Source organism: Pelodiscus sinensis, chromosome 3 (genome assembly GCF_052426305.1).
Source record: "Pelodiscus sinensis isolate ZL-2025 chromosome 3, ASM5242630v1, whole genome shotgun sequence".
NCBI classification, from domain to species: domain Eukaryota; kingdom Metazoa; phylum Chordata; order Testudines; family Trionychidae; genus Pelodiscus; species Pelodiscus sinensis.
In genome coordinates, this window is record NC_143054.1 from 56613820 (window position 1) to 56637358 (window position 23539).

At 40.4% G+C, this 23539-nt stretch overlaps 1 long non-coding RNA gene across 1 annotated transcript; it reads right to left on the minus strand.

The window, feature by feature from the left end:
- Window positions 1–18: 18 nt before the first annotated feature.
- Window positions 19–7008, minus strand: LOC142827814 (uncharacterized). The gene is made up of 3 exons (XR_012902570.1): window positions 6786–7008; window positions 2954–3072; window positions 19–1159 (listed from the first exon to the last, which is right to left on the minus strand). It is a non-coding gene; the product is annotated as an uncharacterized LOC142827814 (long non-coding RNA).
- Between the last annotated feature and the right edge of the window lie 16531 nt (window positions 7009–23539).

Genomic DNA, 23539 nt, shown 5'->3' on the forward strand with positions numbered 1-23539 from the left:
ACATAGTCACAATGCAAATAACAATAGCAATATCTTTATTACAATGCTATAGCTACATTAAAATTTCCAAGAGCAATGACTATTCTTGATTGATTTCTCCTCAAAGATTTATTTAAATACTGCACACAATTTGAAAAAGTTATAGAGTTAATAACTGGGAAGTTTGGCTATTATTTTGCAGTGTTCTTGTTAATCACTTTCATTGCATCCCATCTTATTGCTTCTTCCAGCAATACATCATAATCCTGTGTTTGTGGTGTCAGTAGTCTGTTGCTACAAAAGGACTGAGATGTTCTAAATTCCTCATTATGAGCTGACAATAGAATAAACTGCTGAGAGAAAATAGTTTAGGAGAGAGCAAGTGTTTTTATAACATAAATACCTATAGTAATAAGTAAAGATGAATAAGTAAAGAAATATTCTTATTGTCTGATGTATTGGAAAATGCTTTTAGTCTGATGGTAGTTACTGATTAATTTGGATATTAGGCAAGCACAGTTCCAATAGGTTAGAGTAATCATTCACTTTTCAGCATGTGGATTTTAGAAACTGCAATGTGCATTAAAATATTTGAGTCATCTACTGTTAGCATCATTTGCTCTATAAAAGTTATAGAGAAAGCAACCCAGGGTACATTGAGACAGGGACAAAAAGCCCACTGCTGGCATGGGTCAGTTCATTCAGGCTTGTGGAACTGGAGTTGAAACTTGTTCTGCAGACGTTTGGACTCAAGCTGGAGCCCATGAGGGTCCCAGAGCTCAGGCATCAGTCCAAACATCTAACTAGAGATTTATAGTCCCTCCGCCTGAGCCCCGTGAGCTTGAGTCAGCTGCCCTGGACCACTCCCAGCTAGGCTGTGGGTCTTTTATCCCAGTGTAGATATATTCAGAAAAACACACATTTTCTTAGGTGGCCATAAAAATGTGCATGTATATTTATGCCACGGCAGATTTCTATGCATGTCACCCATGACTGGACATGCATGGATGTGGGAAAACATAAGAAAAAGTACATGTTTACACGTGTGCTTTTGAACAGTTAGGTCGGAATGTTTGGTGGTGTCCGTATTCTGAAATTCACAACCTCGATTGATTCTTTATGTGAATAATTTTGTACTGGTAATCTTCTATGTCCATGTACTGCAAAAGCCACAGGAAGCCTGCAAAACAAGGGATTTAGTTAATGACAAGCAAAGTTTCGATCAATACCAGCAAGCTAAGACTTAAGTTAAATAGGTTTAAGATATATTACACTGAGTTTTTGAAAGTGTGATATATTCTCTCACTGAACAGTTTCCCAAGACTTGACAAGAGATGGAGTCTTATGTGAGCCACCTCTATGGATCAAGGTGGTCTAGAAGTGGGTTATATTTGCAAAGGAGAGGAAGTGGAAAAAAAATCTAAATTTTCTAATCTCTATTAGTAGATGAGGTTTAAAAATATGTTTTAAAGGCGAGAGCTGCCCCATTTCCTCAGCTGAATATATATTTAGCACTCTAGTTCAATCTGCAATACAGGCAGTCCCCAGGTTACGTACAAGATAGGGACTGTAGGTTTGTTCTTAAGTTGAATTTGTATGTAAGTCGGAACTGGTACATCTTGTAGGGGAAACTCTAGCCAAACATTTCTCCAGAGCTCAGTTTTATTCTCCCACACCTCACTTCCCTCAGTCCTTTATTCTCAAGCTAAGGTTTCTGCTGAGAAAAGCTGCTCCGCGTCTCCCTAGTCTGCTGGCGGGGGCGCTAGCTTCGCGTCTCCCTGGTCTGCTGGGGGGAAGCAGCTAGTGCGGGGTTGCCTCACCCCGTTTGTAAGTAGGGATCCGATGTAAGTCGGATCCATGTAACCCGGGGACTGCCTGTATATACAAATAAACTACTCTGTAGCCAAAAGAAAGGGAACTTTCTATTTGAAGATCAAACTTGCAGAGAACAAAAAGGTAATTTCTATTCAAGCTACTTATTTCTTAGAGATACTCTGAAGTAAAGTGAAGAGGGTTAACCAGGAATTTATGTTATTAAAAATAAAATGGGATCATCAAATTTTCATTCATCCCTATTGAAAAACTGTATAAACAAAAAAAATTTAAAAGTGGCTTGCAAAACAAATAGCTTTCAAACACTTTCATTCCCATATAGGAGTTAATCTGAGAATTGTACATAGTAAACAAAGTCAGACAACTTAGAGGGTCAGAGTTTCAGCTGGTGTAAATCAAGCTCCATTGAAGTCATCGGAGCCATGTTTATTTAGGCCAACTAAAGATCTGGTCTATAAAGTTTTCACTTTCAAAACACAGCACTTTTTCCTTTTTAGAAATCTAATCTCCTTGCCTTTGATGAAGCAACGTGGAAAACTCAATGACACCCAAAAGCTTTTATTCCCTCAAAACTGAATATACACCACAGCATTTGTAATGTTTTGACAAAATTGAAAATATTTTTATGATCAGATAGCATAACAATATTGTGCTCATGTTACTTGTTTGGGAATAAAAACATCAGTTATTTCACAAGACACATGTTAGTGGTTAAAATAATGGTCTTTGAACTTCTACAATCTTTATACATATATTAAAATGAACATATGCAACTGCTTATGCATTACAGCTTAGAAAAATGTTTTTATAACCTCATTAACAGAGCTATAATCTCAATTTTAATTTCATTTTACTATAGTTTCATCAGATTTTATGAAGATAGACAGTATCTTACTGTAACTTTGCAGCAAGTAATATATATTTTCATGGACGTTGGACACAGAGAATTTTTGGATTTCTATAGCTCAGCAATCCCTTTGCATCATGGCAGAGCTGATTTCATTATCCTTTAAACATCTCTAACATATACATGCCGAATCTAACCTTATATATCTTCAGGGATACAAATTTCACAACCTTCCTGGGTATTTTACTGTTTTCTAATTATCCTCTTTAAAGTTTTACATTAGGCTCAACCTACCCTTTCCCTGCTGTAATTTCAGGTAATTTCTTGGTCTGTCTTCTTTAATGATGGCCCAGTTTAATTCTTATTTCTCTGCTACCGAAGTCTTATTTTTTATTTTGGCTGCAATTTCCAGCCTGTTGAAATATATGAAGTGATGAAGTGTGGGGCTGAAAGGATTGAGGCATACAGACATGAATTATTGAAACTGGTTGACTGTACAACAAATGGATGCAGTCAAAAGCAAATCCATCACTAGCCTTTTCAACTTTTTTTATAGGCTCATAGAAGATTTCCCATGTTGGTAGCACCATGAATGAACTTGGCCCCAGAGGAACAAGTACATTTTCTTAAACCGTTGCCTAAATCATCTGAAATTAACCCCAACACTGTTACTTTGCCTTATTTAAACATATCTCTTTTTTAAATACAGTGCAGGGTGTTTTGTTGTTGTTGTTGCTTTAGTTCGGATGTCAGGGTCGAGGCCACTATAGCTATACAATATTACAAACCTAGGCTCAGATTTAGATTTGCATCCTAATCCTACTACGCCAAATCTTTTCTGATTTGTGAGCAAGGTCTCAAGAGTCTTATGACCCAGGTGAGCAGGACTCAGACCCAGCAGGCCTTGTTGTTTTGCACTGTGGATGCAGGTCAGGTATGGAGGGCAGGTTTCAGGGTTGGGGGTACAGCCACAGCACTTAGCATTGAAAAGATTCTAGGTAGCTAGGTACAATTTGCCAAAGTTAAACGGCCTCCCCCTTAGACAATCTAGATTATGGTAGGGGCTGTTCTTGCCATGGCAGCAGGGCAGAATCAGGAGGGTACAAAAATGATTTTAAACCATTATGCTGAGTCTCTTTACATAAAAAATAAAGAAGGTCTCTTTGAGGTGCAGCCCAAATTTTCAGCATGGAGGGTAGTGATCTCATTTCACTTTGGATGCCCTTTGTACAATGGTCTTACTGAATTAAGTGACTCCAATTACTAGTGAAAGCTCAGATATTGCTTCAGGGATGTGTAGTGACCTGCAACTGTTAGCAAGAACATCTCATCTAACCCCATCTAACAGGATGAATAAAAACTGGAGCTAGCCTGGAATTGGAATTTTCAGTCTGTGGGAAATTTGGACATACTGAAAAAAAGAAAAGATTCCAAATCAGAACACAAAAGCCAAAATCTCCTCCACAATAAATTTTGTTTCCTATTTTTATTTTGTATCATTTGGGACATTTCACCTTCCCAGCGTAATTTTATCTATACTTGTTATTTATTTTATTCTGTTATAACATAAACAATAAGCCTTGAAATTAAACATAAAGAATGTTCCATTCCCATAAAGTTGAAATGCCTTGTTTTTATTTTTTTCTAAATGGTATTTTGTCAGAATTGATATTCTACAGTGTTTTGAGATTTAAAAAATGGCATTTTCTGATGCAAAATTGCTGATAGGAGAATTTCCACAAACTCTACTCATAAGAAGAGAGACAGCTGCTAAGAATATAGGTCTGGTGCTATGTAAGATTTAATGAGAACAGTTTAAATGGCACACAAATGAACATGAATAAATTTTAGTCTCTGAAGCACAGGTATAACTATCTGTATTTGAGAGGCAGTACTGAGTTAGTAGGCATGTTTTGTCCAAGCTGAAGTTTCTGAGGGGTCTAAAAGGTATCCTTGATGCTGGAAACTGTAGTAAACTGACCTATGGTTAAAGGCATGGTAACGATGCTGAGTTGTAAATCGGAGAAGAAATCTTAGAGCATGTGTACACTAGGAAATTATTTTGAAATAACTTATTTCATAATAATAACTCCTGAAATAACTATTTCAAAATAGTGTGTCCACGCTACAGGGAAGCCTTGAAATTAGTCTGAGGTAAGCTCCCTGAATGTGGATGCACTACCTCAACTTAGAGCTCCAGGAAGCACTGTGGAATAATTACTTTGAATGATTCTGGGGAATAGTTATTTCAAAATAGCAGCAGTGGAGCCTCCGCACTACCACTATTTCTAAATAACTATTTTGAAGTAAGTATTATTCCTCATGCAAAGCAGGACCTACTATTTTGAAATAACCAGCCTATTATTTTGAAGTAATGGGCTTGGTAGTGTGGACACTCCACTTGTTATTTCAAAATAATGTAGTATAGTATAGACCAAGGTTTAATATCCTGTCCAGGCACAAAGGGGAAAAAGCATTTCTGGGTGTCATCACTAACTCGGAATCCAGGAACTTTCATAGGAATTCCAGATTATGAATTAAAAACAACCCCACAACCCTAACAAAAAAACCAAAAAAACCAACAACAACAAAAAAGGAAAAGCTAAAGACCACATTTTTTGGATGTGATTAATGGTTATGGGTACTTTCATTTTTGGGTTTACAATGTTGACACCGTAAAGGGGACTGTTTTTCAGAGGATAGATACTTCCCCAAAAAGGAGATAGTAAAATGTACTTGTCATTTTTGAATTTCTTGGCTAACATGATTGTTGTATATTTATAAAACCGAACACATCTGCTTAACTAAACAATCATCTAAAAGATCAGTTGTGGAAGAGGACTTTTTCATGCCTAACCTGGAATAAAGGAACAATAAAGAAGCCCAGCAATTGCTATTCATAATTTTGAATGCGAGTCATTACTCTTTGTTTTATTACTGGGAAAAGTTAGCTGAATGAAAGGTCTTTTTTTGTATTATTGCAAGTGAAAAGTAGCTTTTGTTCAGCTTACTTATGTTGCAAATGTTAGAGCAACATAATATTTACAAACTGTGGGACAGACAAAATGAAAAGAGCAGCCTGGCATGCATGTGTGAGAACAACTATTGTTGAATGGTTGGAAATGTAATAAACAATGAGCAACAATTACAGAAATGAACACTAATGAAAGAAGCAATACAGTCAGTTATTACAAAGATAGAGAACAATAGTTTTACAGGAGACATTAAATTCTATGTAAGTAGCTGAACTCAAACAAGACTGGATTTCAACATCTGCAAGACAATAAACTGATTTCTTCCATGTGGTTTTAATTTAAAAATGTTAGACAATATACAGTACCTGGTCAATCCTATGCTGGAAAAAAAGAACCCTCAGAAGATTGATCAGGAATAAAATCCAACTAATGTATTAAAATAAAAAACACCATTTCTTGCCCTTCTTTATGTTTTTCATTAGAAACTAAAACAAAAGGATCTTTTTTACAGACTCAAGCACACATTTGTACTGACACATTTTTAGGACTCCAGAACATTTTGAGATAAATTATTTAAATCCATATTTTAACACAAATCATACCATACAAATGCCCTACATTGACAAAATTCTAGCCCATTTAAATGTTCATGTTATCCTCATCAATGAGTTACTAAAGCCTAGGTATTCCCTTTTTCATTAACTTTTTCCTTCCTCTAATATTCAGAATAGAAATTCTAACTAATAAGCTTACTGTTCAATGGAGCTGCTTCTTTTATTTCATATTCTCTTTCTGCTAAATCATTCAGTTCTTCATATCCTCGTTATAAATATATGTATTCAACTTTTCTGCATGTAGCTTGTGGAAATGTATATTACTTGTAACTCTATCCTGAAAAATACATTATGGTTTCCCCATATGTGCCCTTGAATCCTGCTAGGTTTAGACTTTTGTAAAGCTGTAACTTTGTGCAAAGTTGTTTATGCATTTAAATCCAGCCATATTTATAGATATAAAATGATTTAGGAACATACTCTGCGTATTTTTACATATGTGCATATATCTACTGTTGTCTGAAAATTGTCTTCTGTGTCAAGCACCGTGCCTTGGCTGCCTGTTATTCTGCCAAAAGAACATTCAAAATACATTACCACGCAAGCCTCTTGGGACTGTTGTAGTGATTATTAAGGAGAGATCCCCCATACAGTTAATCCTGAAAGTTCTAGCAAAACATACAGCCGAATGTGCAAAATCTGTGCATTGGGTCAAATAAGCCACATAGGTTTTATGTGAAGCAAAGCAAGGTTAAGCATTAGCCATAGCCTTCCATACTGAGTAACAGCAAATTTTAAGCTTCAAGAACATTCTTTCACTCACATGCAAGATCACAGGTAAACAATGGCTGGGGTGATTGGAGAATTGGTGTGTCTGAGGAAATATAGACATAAGTATAACCTTGTCATAGGCTTATAAGGCATTTAGCCCCACATTCTCTTTAGACCAGAGATGGGGAACCTTTTTTTGCTGACCCACAGAAAAATCAGTCCAGGGCTGCATATAAGTGAGAAGTGGCTCCCTCATTGAAAAGGAGAAAGACACTCTCCACTTTCCCTCCCATACCAGAGTTTAGGGAGGCCCAGCCTAATAGATTTTGTGTGCTCCAACCCCACGGTGGAACAGTGGGAGGGCTGGAGAGCCAGCGCAGCCTCCCCAATGCTGGGCGGAGCCCTGAGCCTTGGGGGCCAGATCCAGGCATGCCAAGGGCCACAACTAGCCCCCAGGCCTGAAGTTCCCCACCTCTGCCCCTGAACTTGCTCAAGCATATAGAAACATCCAACAAAACTATGCTCTGTTGCACTTTGCAAATGTGTATGTATTTATTAACAGAGTTTTCATGGCCCTTAATTTCTTAGTGCCTCACAAACATTAATGTACTTATCCTTACAATGATCCTGTAAGATAAATTTGTCACTGAGTCTTAGGGGGTCACAGATGAGAATATGAGATTCAGGACAATATGCTGAGAAATAGGGGCAGATTCACCCCAATTTGGTGATCATCATATCATTTGAGGTACCACACCAGTTACAAAAGTCAACTTTGATCTCACCACGGTGGTTAACAAGAAGTCAAAAATTTTATCTTCCGTGGGCATCCCTACCCTTGTGTTCATACCCAGACACTAGACTTTTTGATGAGTAGTTAAATGAAAACTAATTTAATCAAAGGGCTCTTCTGATCTCAAGAGACCAGTCACATAGCTAAGTCAATATGTAACACAGATCTTACCCAATGGTCATACTTCTGCCGATACTTTAGTAGTCAAATCTTAAGGTTTATTCATAAGAAAAAAGACATTGAGAGTTAAAATGGTTAAGGACATCATATACACGCAAGTGAGTTCGAAGTTTTCATATAATTTTTCAAGCAGTGATGGAGTAAACTGCTAGTTTGTAAAAGTCTTTCAGGAAATTACCCAAACAGCTTGGGAGTCATAAGTCTTTGTTGAGAGCTTCCTTTCAGAAATCCAGTGCAGAGAAATAAAGCAGGAAATGAAGACAAAATGGAGAGGATCCCAATCTCTTATCCTCTTGACATGAATGGAATTTTGTTGTCCCTAACAAAACTTCCAACCTCAGTTGGGGTATGTCTAATCTACATCCCTCTGCTGACAGAGGGATGTAGATTAGGCACATCACTATTGCAAATGAAGCAGTGATTTAAATATCCTGCACTTCATTTGAATAGAAATGGCTGCTTCTTTTTGCCGACACGGCACTTTGCCAGCAAAAAGCAGCAGTATAGATGGGGATCGGTCGACAAGGAAAGCCTTTTCCGACTTATCCCTTATGCCTCACACAACGAGATTTACAGGATAGGTCGGAAAAGGCTTTCCTTGTTGTCTGATCATCATCCGGACTGCTGCTTTTTGCCGGCAAAGTGCCGCATCGGCAAAAAGCGGCGGCCATTTCTATTCAAATGAAGTGCAGGATATTTAAATCCCCGCTTCATTTGCAATAGTAATGCACCTAATCTACATCCCTCTGTCGGCAGAGGGATGTAGTTTAGACACACCCTTTTGGGAAATTACAGGCACGAGACGGAGTCCAGGGTCACATGAGCAAGAGATTCCATCAGCTCTTAATGGTTTCACCGGGGAGTGGGCAACTTTGCTGCTGCTGCATCTTTCCATTGTCTTTCACAACACTATCCACAAACCAAGTGTAAGGTTCAGCCCCCTGACCTGCACAACAGTGATTTCAACTCTAGTGATCACTGAGCAGAAACAAGGACTCTTTTATCAGCTCTTGTCTCTCAACACTCAAGATGGACAGAGGAGGGTGTCAAATGGTATCTAGAATGTATTAAATAAGTTCCCACAACCAGACATGAGCACTTTTGCTTGGATTTGGCACTATTACACTCCACTTAGCATGTGAAGTTAAAATTAGGTGAACCCCTCAGGTCATATTAAGTACAGTTCTCTGACCCATTAGTCATACAATAATAGGAACGTTTCATTACCCCCTGCATCCAACACTAAAGTGAATTTCAACCCAGCTCATCAGTTTGGCAAAGCAGGTATGTCTGCTGATCATTTAGGCAAAGTAGAAATGTCTACACAAATACAGCCTGCTTCTGAAGTCTTTTCCCTCATTTTCTCAAGAAAGGGCCAGGGAGAGACCCTTCAGATTCTGCTTACATATAGCCTTCCTAAACATGTTTATAATTAAGGGTTTGTTTCTTAAGAGAACTTCCCTGTATCCTATGTAGCTCCCAATGGCTGGCTCAGCTAAAAACAAATTAATACTTCTTTGTTTTCTGCTGACATGGCAATGAAGCAACACTGAAGCTCAAAAGTGAATACATACTTTCAAAACCCTCAAAGTGTTTCTGAAGAGGAACACAAAAAAGACAGTGACAAAAGACAAGCCACCCACAAGATTTGTTCAAACCTGACAGTTCATTAGCAGAAACCTGTTGTTGAGCAATAGAATAGGAACTGGCAAATAAATTAACTGACATTTAGGTTGGGAACTGAAAGAAAAAATGGGGTGAGAACCCAGACAAAAATAATGTTTAAGATTGACACAATACTCTCCCATGAGTACTATCAGCTCTAGGTCAGCGAAGGAAGTGCCTCATAGCCTTCATGATCAAGAAATTATTAATTAATTATGACCACAAAATACGAGTAATTTTGGCTACAGGCACACTTTCTGAGAGTATATTCAGAAGCAGTGCAATTTATGAAAAAGCTAGAGCTAGTAGCTGGGCACACGACAAGACTAATGGAATGTCTGAAAAATATCTGGCTTGTAAAGAGGTACCAAGCTACATCTCTCAATTCTATATTCTTCCAGTTAATCATAAGGGCTGAAGATACTGGAAACATGATTTATGGCATCCTAGTTCTCAGTAATGGAAGAATATTTAAGAATCAAGCACACTTCCCTGGAACAAATCAGGAATGACATTTACTGTTAAAAAGTGACCACATTTTGGTAACAGTGCCTCTGAACATGTGTCAGACCATATGTGTCAAAGCTTCTCAGTTCCCTTAAATGATGAAAACACATGTAGTTGAGTATCATTGACAGTATTCACCCATACTTGAATTATTCTTCAATGTTTCTGAAAATGATTTCTGAGATTCCTCTGCTATGATGAATGACTGACCTTGCTCTTAAAATCATATACCTCTATCCTCAACAAACAGCAAGCATCAGGCAGCTCTGGTCCCTAGGTATATGCCTACACTGCTCAAGTTTAGCAACCCTTATGTCTACTGTGCTAACCAAGGCTCAGACTCAAAGTTCCAAGACTTCAGAGTCAAATGGGTCCTACTGCTTTGACGTGTAGATGCCACCCTTCTTGATGTGTCCTGGGAGTCTGTCAGAAGTAGTTTACATTTCCATGGGCCAATTTCCTTAATCTTCTCTATCCCAACAACCTCTATTCAAATCCACTGAAAACAGTAGCCACTCTCCTTCCCCTGGCTTATGGCAGCAGCTCAGGTCAGGGTTAACCTATTCACTTTTGAACACTGAGATGCAACACACTATTGGAGAGCCTTCTGAGTTTGCAATGGAGACTATGCAGAGTAAGGTTTTTGCAAACTGGTCATGGGAGCACAGCCAAATTTTGGAGAACCTCTGTGGCAAAAGCCAGTAAAACTGTGAATTTCAGCAAAAGCCCAGGCAATAACCACAAGTACCAGCAGATAGCTAAAAAGCTGGAAACTGCAGATTTTCTGGGATCAGTGCAGGGAGCATATTAAGAGGCTTAAGAGAAAGTACTAGAAGACTAGGAACAAGAACCACACATCGGGCATCATGCCAATGACATGCCTATATGATAAGGAATTTGACTGGGTGGAGGTAGTGTGCTCAGCATGGAGTCAACCATGCTTCATAACGATGTGCTCAGCTGGCCCCGAATCATGGAGAAGGTGGAGCAATACAATGTCTAAAGTTTAAGGAACTCTTTTGTGCAATGACAAATTGTTATGGATAGAGTCTCTCATGCCACAGAAGAGTTATGACTTTCATTATTTTAGGATGTTTTGCAGGGCCTGGGTGGGATCCCAGGAATAATTTCTGGAATACAATCTTCATAGTAATCCCAAAAAGGGCAAGTTTATTGAGATGGATGATTTTCCCTGCTCCTAAAATGTCCCAAACAAGGTGTGTTCTTCCTGTTCTAAATGATCATGTAGCATTGTTGCACAGATTCAAACAATTTGAATGATACATTGGATGAGACATGTCTTTTTGTATATGACTGGATTCAAATATCAACTGCTGTAACCTTTCATTAGCTCAACACTTTTGTGGACTGGTTTTGGTAGCATTTTTAGCTTATGACTATGCAATGTGCTAATACGTATATAGCAGGATTGTGCCTGTTTTTGTATTTGTGGCGGTGGATTCTCAGAACATCTTTAAAATTAGTGGTTTTTACTGTTTCTTTTATTCAGAACATTTTCTGAGTATTCCTTTTAATTCCATCAAAGTTTAGTGTGAGTTGAAATTCTGTTTCAAACACACCTATCCCCTATATAAATGTCTTTCAGCTTTAAAATTGTGTTTTAAAAATTCAATAATTCTTGGAGGTTGTTTAAAATTTAATTGTAATCACAAAGTATTATTTTCCTTTTTTTTCTTTCCAATATATGGAGAAGGGACTCTTATCATTCTGAGTTTGGTGGAAAATTGCTTAATCATTGCCAGATAATAAATTAATTCCCAATCAGTAATATTTTATGCTCAAATCGCTTCTTATATTAGTAATCACATATAGTACCAAGAGACCTTATTATACTTTACATGCTATATACTATTATTCATATAACAATGGTAGATATTTGAAGGGTTCAATTTAGATAATATATACATTTCAAAAGTAGCTTATGCCACGTTAAGCAACAGAAGGACAACAAAAGTTCTCTCCTTTATGTGGAAATATGTCAGACGTAAAAATGTCTTTTGTAAAACATTTCCCAACCGTAAATGCTCTCTTTTACACTTTTTAAGAATGAAGATTTTAGGCTGCTTCTAAAAGAAATCAGTTTCAATAAAATTATTTCTAGAATTCTTTTGATCTGTAACTACTGAGATGATTAAAGTGTTCTCCCAGGCTATGTCTACACTGCGGGGGTTTTCTGGGATAGCTATGGTATCCCAGAAAAACCCCGCAGTGTCCAGGGAACACGTTTGCTCTTTTGCTTTTTCTTGCAGAAGAGCAAACACATTCTTTCAGGGAGCCCTGTATTCCTCGTTTTGAGGAATAAAGGCTCCTCTGAAAGAGGAGGCTTTTCCGCCATTTGGCCCCTGTCTGGACAGGGCCAAATGGTGGAAAAGCCTCTTCCTGATAAACAACTGGAAAAAGCTACACAATTTGCGTAGCTTTTCCGATAAAACCCAATAGTGTAGACCTAATCCCAGAGGGGGATTTTTGGGATAATTCTGTAAGACAGGGAATGACCTTTGTGTTCCAGCTAATGCAGAACCTGTTGTCTCTTCTGACTGTTCACTCTGTTAGAACCTATGTCTACCACCCACAAGCAGACAGGTTCGTAGAACATTTAAGGGAATAGTGTGAAAATTCATAACTACTGAGTATTGGAATTGGGACAAGATGTTATCCAGCTTGTTGTTCATGATCAGGGAATTCCTACAATCCTTTACAGGCATCTCACCTTCTGAATTGCTGAATGGGAACCAGTCCCTGGGATGTACAAGGACTTTAATAGGACTTAGTGTAATAAGAATATAAGAATGGCCATAATGAGTCAGAGCAATGGTCCATATAGCCTACTATGCTATCTTCTGACAGTGGCCAATCCCAGGTGGCCCAGAGGGAATGAACAGAACAGGTGATCTGGGATGTAGCAGGGTGCTCAGGGCTGGGGCAAGATGTTGGGGTATGGGAGGAGGCGAGGTGTGCAGGCTCCAGCCAGGCAGTGCTTACCTTGGCCAGTTATTGATCAGCAACTCAGCAGGGCTCCACATGTTGCCCCTGCTTGCAGGCACAGCCCCAGCAACTCCCACTGGCCTCAGTTCCCAGCCAATGGAAGTTGCAAAATCAGTGCTCAGAGATCCCCTGCCTCCTTCCCCTGTCTAGGGGTTGCAGGGACATGCCAGCTGCTCTCAGGAGCAGTTTGGGGCCAGGGCAGAAGCCTATTAAAGATTAATTTTAATCTAATTAAAGCATATTGTATTTTTTTGGTAACCTGTTGTTCATATCACCCATGCTCATTTTCTCTTAAACCCTTTATCTCCATTAATAATCTTACATTTGTTTTCATTAAAATATATTACAGTGCTGTGCTGTTATAAAGGACCTGATCCTGAGTTGTACCAATCAAGCTGGGCATACACTGTTTCTTTGGAGACAGCTTATTTCTGGGACACCAGTGACAGGGTACTACAGAGGGACTAAAGGAATGGTCGTATGACTGTTACTAGTCTGAACTGAAAGAGCAAGGTCTGTGGAGACCTGAATGACCAACAGGCTTGTATTGCCTGTTGAACTGAAGCACCTGGGTTGCAGCAGGCAAAGCCAAAACTGCTTCATGCTAAAGGCAAGTGGTGGTGAGGTGCCTCACAACCTGTGTACTCTGGGGGAGTGTCAATAATCCTTAGCTATGTTAGGCCTGACTAAGGAATACTGGCAGTTCCCCATGGCCTCAGAATCTAGGGAGATAATAGCTTTGGTCCATGCCTTATAGTCTCTGCAATTATCAGCCCTTTCCCTTTAGACTTTCAGTCCCTGGGCATATACTGTGGCTGACCTTGATAATGTACTGTTTACACAGCTATCTGGGCAGAGCATCTTAGAACCGTTACAGCAACACTCTGTTCTTTCAGGGCAGCAGATTTCACAGCCAACGTGGCTAAGTATCAGAGGGTATGTCTACATTAGCTCGTTAGTTAGAGCTAGGTAGGATAATGAGGGCAAGCTGAATTGCAAATGAAGCCTGGGATTTAAATATCTCGGGCTTCATTTGAATGTTCCCGGGCACCGCCATTTTTAAATGCCCCTTAGTCTGAACTCCGTGCCCGCAGCTACACATGGCACGGAGAAGGTAGTTCGAATTAAAGATCCTAATTCGAACAACTGTTACTCCTCGTGGAATGATGAGTATCAAGCTTCTGATGAACAAGGTAAAGGCCCACTTGTTCACTTTGGCTACATTTAGACTGCATCCCTCTATCGACAAAGGGATGCAAATCAAGCACATCGAAATTGCTAATGAAGCAGGGATTTAAATATCCCGTGCTTCATTAGCATAAACATAGCTGCCGCTTTTTTTCGAAATGGGGCTTTTTCCTGTATTCCTCGAAAAATGCTCCATTTTGAAAAAAAGCAGCAGCCATGTTTATGCTAATGAAGCATGGGATATTAAAATCCCTGCTTCATTAGCAATTTCAACGTGCCTAATCTACAGGGCTTGACGAACGGCGGTGAAAGCCGCTCGCCAGACCCGCTTTGCACATGCGCGTGCCGCAAATGAACGGGGTGCCCGCCATGGGCGAGTAGATTCAATATTTTGTCAAGCCCTGCTAATCTACATCTCTCTGTCGACAGAGAGGTGTAGTCTAGACACAGTCTCTGATATCATGTACAGTTTTCATTACAAAGTGAGAGGTGCAATCTTTTCTGGAACTGTTTGGACAATATTGTTGGTTCATACCCCAGTTCCATGTGGGAACTTCGAGTTACGTGGGTACAGAGTATACACTCTACTGTGGTGGAGGAAAGAACAACTAGGCCCTGCAGCTCCCTTAGCCTGGGGAGGACCTGTCCATCACACTGATGGAAGCTTTCATTATATAGGTTGAGAGCAGGACTATTACTTTCTATTATTGTTTTTGTGTTTGAGAATAAGCACAGCACTGAGGTAAGGGCCACAAACAGAACTAGGCGTGGCCATATGTTTGCCTCAGACAGGTGATCAGGTCCATAAGTCTACATTTGCCTTTTTGACCAAATGGTTTGTATCATTTGCTGTACATTTACACGTTGCTATTAGAGACACTTATCAAATATGCTATACCAAGCACAAATTACAATAATACCTGTATACATCTTTCAAAACCTAGTATAAAGGAAATGGTATCTAATGTTAAAGCAGAATAGAAGTTCTAAAGTTGCTTTCTAGTTTTTCCACAGACATTTTGAAGTGAGAGTGCAAGAATATTGCACAGAATGCTGTGTATTCCTCAGCTTATAGCTCCAAGAACCACATTTGCCTATGTAAGCAGGATCTGAATGAATATTTTCCTGACAGCTTGCTGGGAGATGGTGAGATCCTGGGTGTGTTTATGCAACACTGTGCATAAACTATGCATGTTATATAACATTATGCTCCTGTTTTGCTTAGATTTGCTAGATATTCAGCAGATGGAGCAGTGTTTTGCTCATTAATGATGAACTTGGCTGCTGTTGGGTCACAAATTATGTTAATACTGAATGCAGGAGTAGAGAAAAATGATTACCAATTTGTAATTATTGTGAGAATACTGAAAAGCTGGACTGTGCTTAACCTGCCCCAAAGGAGGGAGTCACTCTTAGGCTACAGTTACACAGCTTCCCTCTTCTGCAAAAGCCTATGCAAATGAAACACAGATTAGCATATTGCTGTGCTTCATTTGTATAAGTAATTAGAAGCCGTTTTTGCGCAAATAGTGTTGCTAATGCTTCTAGAAAATATGACTATTTCAATTTCAAAATAAGGTATTTCAAAATTAACTCAAAATAAGCAAATCAATATGCATAGCTCAAATTGCATAGCTTATTTTGTGTTAAGGGTGAAGCGTAGATGCACCGTTAGCGCACAGAACTGTACACATTACTACAGCTGAGACCTCCCCAGTGCTGAGTAGAATGGGATAATTGCTTCCTATGTTTTGCATACAACACTCTTGTTGATACACAGCAGACTGATACTAACCTTTATCACAAGTGCATGACACTATTGAGTTATACTCAATTTGTGATCCACTATAATACCCCCTTTAATACTTTTCAGTAGTACTGTCTCCTAACCAGATATTCCCAATTTTGTAGTTGTGCATTGGATTTTCTTTTCCTTCCTAAGGCAGCTCCTTGCACTTGTCCTTATTCGTTTTCATCTTGTGGAAGGCATTTAGAAGAAATGCTAGATCAAGTCCACTAATTTTAAGTTACAGCCTAATCCTGTAAACCATTAATCATGTAAATTGCTCTAAGTTCCATTTAGACTGCTTATTTAACTAAAGATGACACATATGAATAAAAATCTGCAAGATTAGACCTAAAATTCCAATTCTGCAACTGATAGCTTAGTGCACAGAAGGCTGTTGTGACAAACTTTCCTCCCCAGCAATATATTTGTATTGTCAAAACTGTCTTCACAAGAAAAAGGACTAGAAATACAGCTGGCTAGATAATGACAGTTCTGTTATGCAACAGCTTTTGAGGTTATGAAATATGTTTTTATTCTTCATCAGAATGAAAACAAAACCTTTTTAATGTTTTTTTTAAAATGGGCTGTTTCAAAATGTCCATTTTCTAACGGAAAAGGGCAGATTTTTGCTAAAGGACTCTTACTGGAAGTGACCTGAAAGATGACGTTGGACTTCAGAAATTTACCCATAAAAATCAATACAACTCCACAAAACATTTCAGTGTCAACAAAATAGCATGCTTCAGTGCCAACAAACTTCCAATGATCTCTAGTTAGCTTTTTTGTTTTTTAAAAGGTAACTTAATATTAGCTTTGGCTAGTCTCCAGAACTGATGGGCATAAATGCAGTGCAACAACAATAGGTCCCAGTGCCTGGGTCTAGAAATCTGATCTCAGACTGAATTTCATAATCCCGTACAGACTCATGACCAGTGTATGCAGGCCTCACTGTTGTTTCTAACAAATCATAGTTCATCTTACAAGCTTTATAAGACATGTACCCAAGCATTGCAATCCATGTTTATTGTCCTGATTTGGTAGTAAAACTGCAAAGAAGAATGATAGTCCATGGGTATGGTTATGAGAAGTCCTAGAAAGAGGAGTTGGTACTAAGCACAGAAAAATATATATTTTTAAAACATTAAAATAAAATAGTGCAGATTAATTATGTCATCAAATTGACTGGAAAATGTAGAAATCAGTTTTACAGTATGCTGGGTGGGGTAGCACATTGTCCAGTTGTATTGAAGACTTGCACTGTGCTCAACTCCTCATACGCCAGGCATTTTAGTGGCTTATTGTTCTAACCAACAATCAGGAACAGTTACTGGAGAAAGCTGAGGTAACAGCTAATTACTTTATCCAACAAACATTCCCACCAGAGTGTCTCAGCACCTCTGTACTGAAATTGCCTCCTACTGAATATTAAGTGTCAGTAAAAACCAAACCAACTGAACTGGGCTCAGATTCAAAGACTTGCCACAAGATAATACATGTGCACTGAGACTTACAAAATTGTATGGAAAGTGTTATAAACAAATGTATAGAGTTTGTGGTATAATTCATCTAGTGAAATGCTAATGCTATATATTACAGGGTTTAGTGAACTGCAGTATTGAACTGTGTACCCCAACTTGCTGTAGGGAATTATAATAGTGACTTGCACTACGAGTTTACACTACTTTATGACTCAGCTCACAGAATGTGGATCAATTAGCTAATCCTCATAAAATGCCTTGCATGTTATCTGCTAATGGCTATTTATACTATACAATGTCTTAAAACAGTTTAATATATTGTCACACTGTTTAAAGTAGCTCATGACTGTGAGTGCCTACTTCAGGCACTTTGGGCCACAGGGACATACTGACTTCCCTTAGCTCCCTTTGACTGGGAATACTGAACCACAGCCAATGGGAGCTGAGGGGGTCATGCCTGCGGATGGTCAGCATCAGCAAAATGTCTGACAGTCTACCAGTGGTTTACCCTGAGGGTATAGTGTATATTGCCATCCAGGCCAGCAGGAGCTAGTGATAAATGGTCATTTACAGCAAAAATCACACCACAGTCATACTGCTTCCTATCCAAAGAGACCAGTTCTGTTGGTACACTAAACCTTACACCGAAGCCAACACCTGCAGCCAGTTCTGTAAGAAACTATCTAAAGGTTTTTTAACTAGGAAAAAGCAACGAGAGGTCAAAGCAAGCAAGCACACACGTACAAGTGAGTTGCAATCTAAATCTTAAGAGTGAAAAAAGGTGTAGTGATCTTTTAAGTCAAAATGTCTCTCAGGGCAATCCAATGAATAGCCTGGGAGATTTCTTCATTCAGTTTAGAGAGCCTGGCCCTGTGAGGGATCAAATAGCAAAAAAATGAAAATTTCTCTTGTGACCTTGTTTTATCTGTTGCATTTCTGTTCCAGTCTATGAGTGCCCTTTCACATAATATTTCTAAAGTATGATAGGGCCATTCACCAACAATCCTTTTCATCCTGATGTTCTTTAATGACTTATTTAATCTTGACAGGTTTCTTTAATGGGCAGCACTGGGAAGCAGTGTGGGGGAGAGGCCAATCCCATGCCTGGGTTCACAAATTCAGAGCAAACATTTTCAAAGTTTTAATCAAACCTTACATAGCTCCTTATAGCATAGAATACAGACATTGTAACAGAGATTTAGGCATGCCTCAATTTACAAGAATTTCAGAGTCTAAACATTAAATATATTCTTATGAATACTGTTCTATTTTGAATAAAACTAACAAACAGGTGAGCTGGTTATGTTTCCAGCAATGAGTTTGTCTGTTCTTTAGTTAACACCTACAGCCTTGGCCAAAGCTAGTACTTGGTTGACTGGTGCCACACACATTATTATATATAGAAATAGCTTTCTCATCACTACTAAGCTGGCAATCCTGAGGTGAAACAAAGTTGTCTGAATCTGTGCAACAATTCTACATGATCATTTGGGACAGAAGGAACACACCTTGTCTGGGACATTTTAGGAGCAAGGAAAATCAATTAACCTGCCCTTTTTGGGATTACTAAGAAGATTGTATTCCAGAAATTATTCCTGGGATCCCACCTAGCCCCTGAAAAACATCCTACAGTAATGAAAATCATAACTCCTCTGTGGTGTGAGAGGCTCTATCCATAAAAATTTGTCATTGCACAAAAGAGTTCCTTAAACTCTAGCCATTGTATTGCTCCACCTTCTCAATGCTTCATTTTGAAACGTCCTCTATCCTGTTTCCATGGCAAAATTTTCTAGCATTATGAATACAGCATCTCTTTATCCTCTTTCATAAATCTTGTTCTAGGAGCATTGCTCAAAAGATGGGGGTAATAAAAGAGGAAGCTATGGGTAGGGTTCTCAAAATGACTTCATGGCTTTCAGAGCCACACAGATTGCTCTGAATCTCAGAGGGTACGTCTACACTACAGCGCTAGTTCGAACTAACTTAGTTCGAATTAGTTAATTCGAACTAAGCTAGTTCGAACTAACGCATCTAGAACTAAAAACTAGTTCGAACTAGCGTTTTGCTAGTTCGGACTAGTAAGTCCACATTGAGTGGACTCTGAACAGGGCTTAATGATGGCCGGAAGCAGTGCCGGCAGGGCATAAAAGGAGGACTTAGAGCGTGGAGATACTGTCTCAGGCTAGCCGAGGGCTGCGCTTAAAGGGTCCCGACCCCCACCCCGGACACACAGTTCTAAGGGGTGCCCCGCTTGCAAAGAAGTTCTGGCTTGGAGTGCCCTGAGTGCCCACACTGGGCACATCACACCACTCGGCCATCAGCCCGGCTGCACTTGCCGCAGGCTGCCATCTGGGGAGAGGGAGTAATTGGGGGGCTGCAGGAGAGCTTCCACCCCCAGAAGCCCGCAGAGCCAGCCCAGTCCTCCCCATCGGGGGCTCGTGCCCCATTCCTCCCTCACCCTCTTCCACTTGCCCTTCCCTAGCCCCCCTTCTTATTGATGTACAAAATAAAGCTAATGTTTCTTCCAACATTGACTCTGTCTTTATTGAAAAAAACTGGGGGAGACTGGGAAAAGGAGGTGGGAGAGGGGAAGAGAAAGGCTGGGAGAGGGGAGGGCAACTAACATGATCAGGGGTTGGGAACAGGTCCCAGATGAAGAGAGGCTACAGAGACTGGGACTGTTCAGCTTAGAAAAGAGGAGACGGAGGGGGGACAGGATAGAGGTCTCTAAAAGCAGGGGTTGGGTGGAGAGGGTGCATTCAGAAAAGTTCTTCATGAGTTCCCATAAAGAAGGACTAGAGGACACCAAAGGAAAGGACTGGGTAGCAGGCTTGAAACTAGTAAGAGAAAGTTGTTCTTCTTCCCAAAGCAAATAGTTAACCTGTGGAACTCCTTGCTGCAGGAGGCTGTGAAGGCTACAACTAGAACAGAGTTTAAAGGGAAGTGAGATCAAGTCATGGAGGTTGGGTCCATGGAGTCCTATTAGCCAGAGGGTAGGAGTGGTGTCCCTGCCCAAAGTTTGTGGAAGGCTGGAGAGGGATGGCACGAGACAAATGGCTTGGTCATTGTCTTCGGTCCATCCCCTCCAGGGTCCCTAGGGTTGGCCGCTGTTGGCAGAGAGGCTACTGGGCTAGATGGACCTTTGGTCTGACCCAGGACGGCCATTGTAAGCTCAGGGCTCAGGGTCGGGGGTCTCAGTGGACCCCCTTGATTTTCATGCACACCTGCTCCTGGGTGGCCAGGCTGGCAGCTCTCCTGCCCTAGACGGCCACTTTCCTGTGCCTAGTGCGGAGATCGTGGACGAGGTCCACGATGTCCGCACTAGCCCAGGAAGGTGCCCGCCTCTTGCGGTCCAGGGCAAGCTCCCGGGAGCCGCCAGCCTGGTCCTGGCAAGAGGGGGTGGGCTGGGAGGCATCGGGTGGGTGGCTCTGTGCCGTGCCAGGTGCAGGGTCTGCTAGCTGGGTGCTGGCAGGCTTGCACCTGGCACGGGCACCGTAGCCAGCCCGTGCCCCTTTAAGGGGTCCGGGGCCGGGAGGGGGCATAGAGTTTCCCTGGTGTTGGCCAGGTGGCCACCAGGGAAACCTGGGGAGGGCTAGCCTCCCACTAGTTCGAACTAAAGGGCTACACAGCCCTTAGTTCGAACTAGCTAGTTCGAACTAGGCGTTAGTCCTCGTAAAATGAGGTTTTCCTAGTTCGAACTAAGCGCTCCGCTAGTTCGATTCAAATTCGAACTAGCGGAGCGCTAGTGTAGCGCATAGGAAAGTTAGTTCGAACTAACGTCCGTTAGTTCGAACTAACTTTCTAGTGTAGACATACCCAGAGTTATAAGCAAGGATAGAAAACTAGCTGCAAATAATGTTCTTGTAGGTGAATCAATAGCATTTGCAGTGATCATTCATACCAATTTGAAGGAAATTGTGGACATCCAGCTTTTGGTAGAGGTGGAGGACAGAAACATAGAGACAGTCCAAAAGAATGAAGCAATCACTGGATGGAATGCTATAAAAGAAGATGATAGAGCAACTTCATGCTATATAGTAGAATTAATGATAAACCCTAAAAGAAACTGAATATGAAACATACCATTGTGATGGAGCACAGCCACGTGGTGCGGCATAACCATATGGCTAAACGTAAGTGGGGGAATGGTCCCACTGTTAAGGGGAACTTTACTTCCTTCTACACTATTCCCAGTGAAATGGGCCTTCCCTTACTAAGTGGCCTCCCCGAGGGGCTCCCCTTCCACTCTTCTGTGTCAACAAGGCTGGCCCTAGTGAGGGGAGGGAGGAGGGACTTGGGCTGGTGGGGCGGAGGATGGAAAAGGGACAAGGGACATGGCTTGGTGGGTGAGAGAAGGAGCCTGTGGTGGCACAGTGTGGGAGAAGGAAGAAGGGACCTGGCTGGCACGGGGTTGCCTGGGGGGCTTGTGAGCATAATGAGCGGGGGCACAGCCACCTAGTTAGTATTCATAATACATTTTACGGAATCTGTCTTGCTGCAATTGTCTTGTCAGGGAACCTACTTGATATATTTATTGAACATTATATGAAAAACTCTGGCAGTCGGCATTATTCAATCCGATTTTTTAGATTGTAGGCCCTAATTTTTTAGCCCTTTTTAGTGGCTCTTAATCATTATGAGAAATCTGCCCCAGAAACTCTGCTATTATCCTCACTATGGAACTTATTTTCCAATTATTGCCGGTAACCCATCTGGGCCTGGAGAGTTCATCATGTTTTAGTAGTTGTGTGATGGTTCTTTCAATATATTACTAGATTCAGAGGAGCAGGACAGTGAGAGAGATTTGAACTTAACCACTTTCCTATTTTATTGAATTACAATAACCAAAGAACTTTGCAAGTAAGAGGGTCAATACAATTCCCATAAGCAGTGCAAGACAGATAAACACAGCACAAATCACAGTACAAGCTTCAGCTATGATTCATTATAGGCTAACTTATTACTATGCAATATAGTTCTATATACTATAGATTTTAAGAAGGGTTAGCCTAAGATATTTATAATGCAAAGCTGTTAGTTCAAAACTTTCTATATTACAATATTTAAGCCTAATTCACTTCCAGCTCACTCTTGATCCCCAACGAACCCTGGGTCTCATTCCTTCCTGTGTGCTGAGACATCCTAGACTGCGTGATGTGGATGAACAGGCCCCTAAGCTTATGGTTACTTGAACAGAGTTTGCAGGTCCTCTCTGTTCCTCCCTCCCAAAGCACATGTGTGCAGAAGCATCTTTTATCCAAGGGGAGACTCGATTGCTTCACACTTTGTTGCCACGTGTTGTTCCAGCCATGTGCACTTCTTTATTCCAACACCCTTAGGGTATGTCTACACTAGCCCCCTAGTTCGAACGAGGGAGGCTAATGTAGACATTCGAAGTTGCAAATGAAGCCTGGGATTTAAATATCCCGGGCTTTATTTGCATCTTCCCGTCCGGGCGCCATTTTTAAATCCCCTTACCCAAACTAACTACCCAGGGCTACACGCGGCAGTCAAACGTTAACTCGAACCAAGTCCTTAGTTTGAGTTAACTGTTACACCTTGTAGAATGAGGTGTAACAGTTAACTTGAACTAAACACTTAGTTTGAGTTCATGTTTGACTGCCGCGTGTAGCCACGGGCAGTTAGTTCGGACTAAGGGGATTTAAAAATGGCAACTGGACAAGAAGATGCAAATAAAGCCCAGGATATTTAAATCCCTGGCTTCATTTGCAACTTTGAATGCCTACATTAGCCTCCCTAGTTTGAACTAGGGGGCTAGTGTAGACATACCCTTAGATAGGCTACTCATTTTACTTCACACTGTCTGTTCAATGTTTAATTTACGCTCTTATCCTAAGTTGTTTACCACTTTTGTGGTTAGCACTTTCATAAAATACATGGTGTTCCCTTTGTGTCACCCTCTATTCCTATAAGCCACGTCATAATAATTCTGGAAATTTTGTTCATGCTGGTT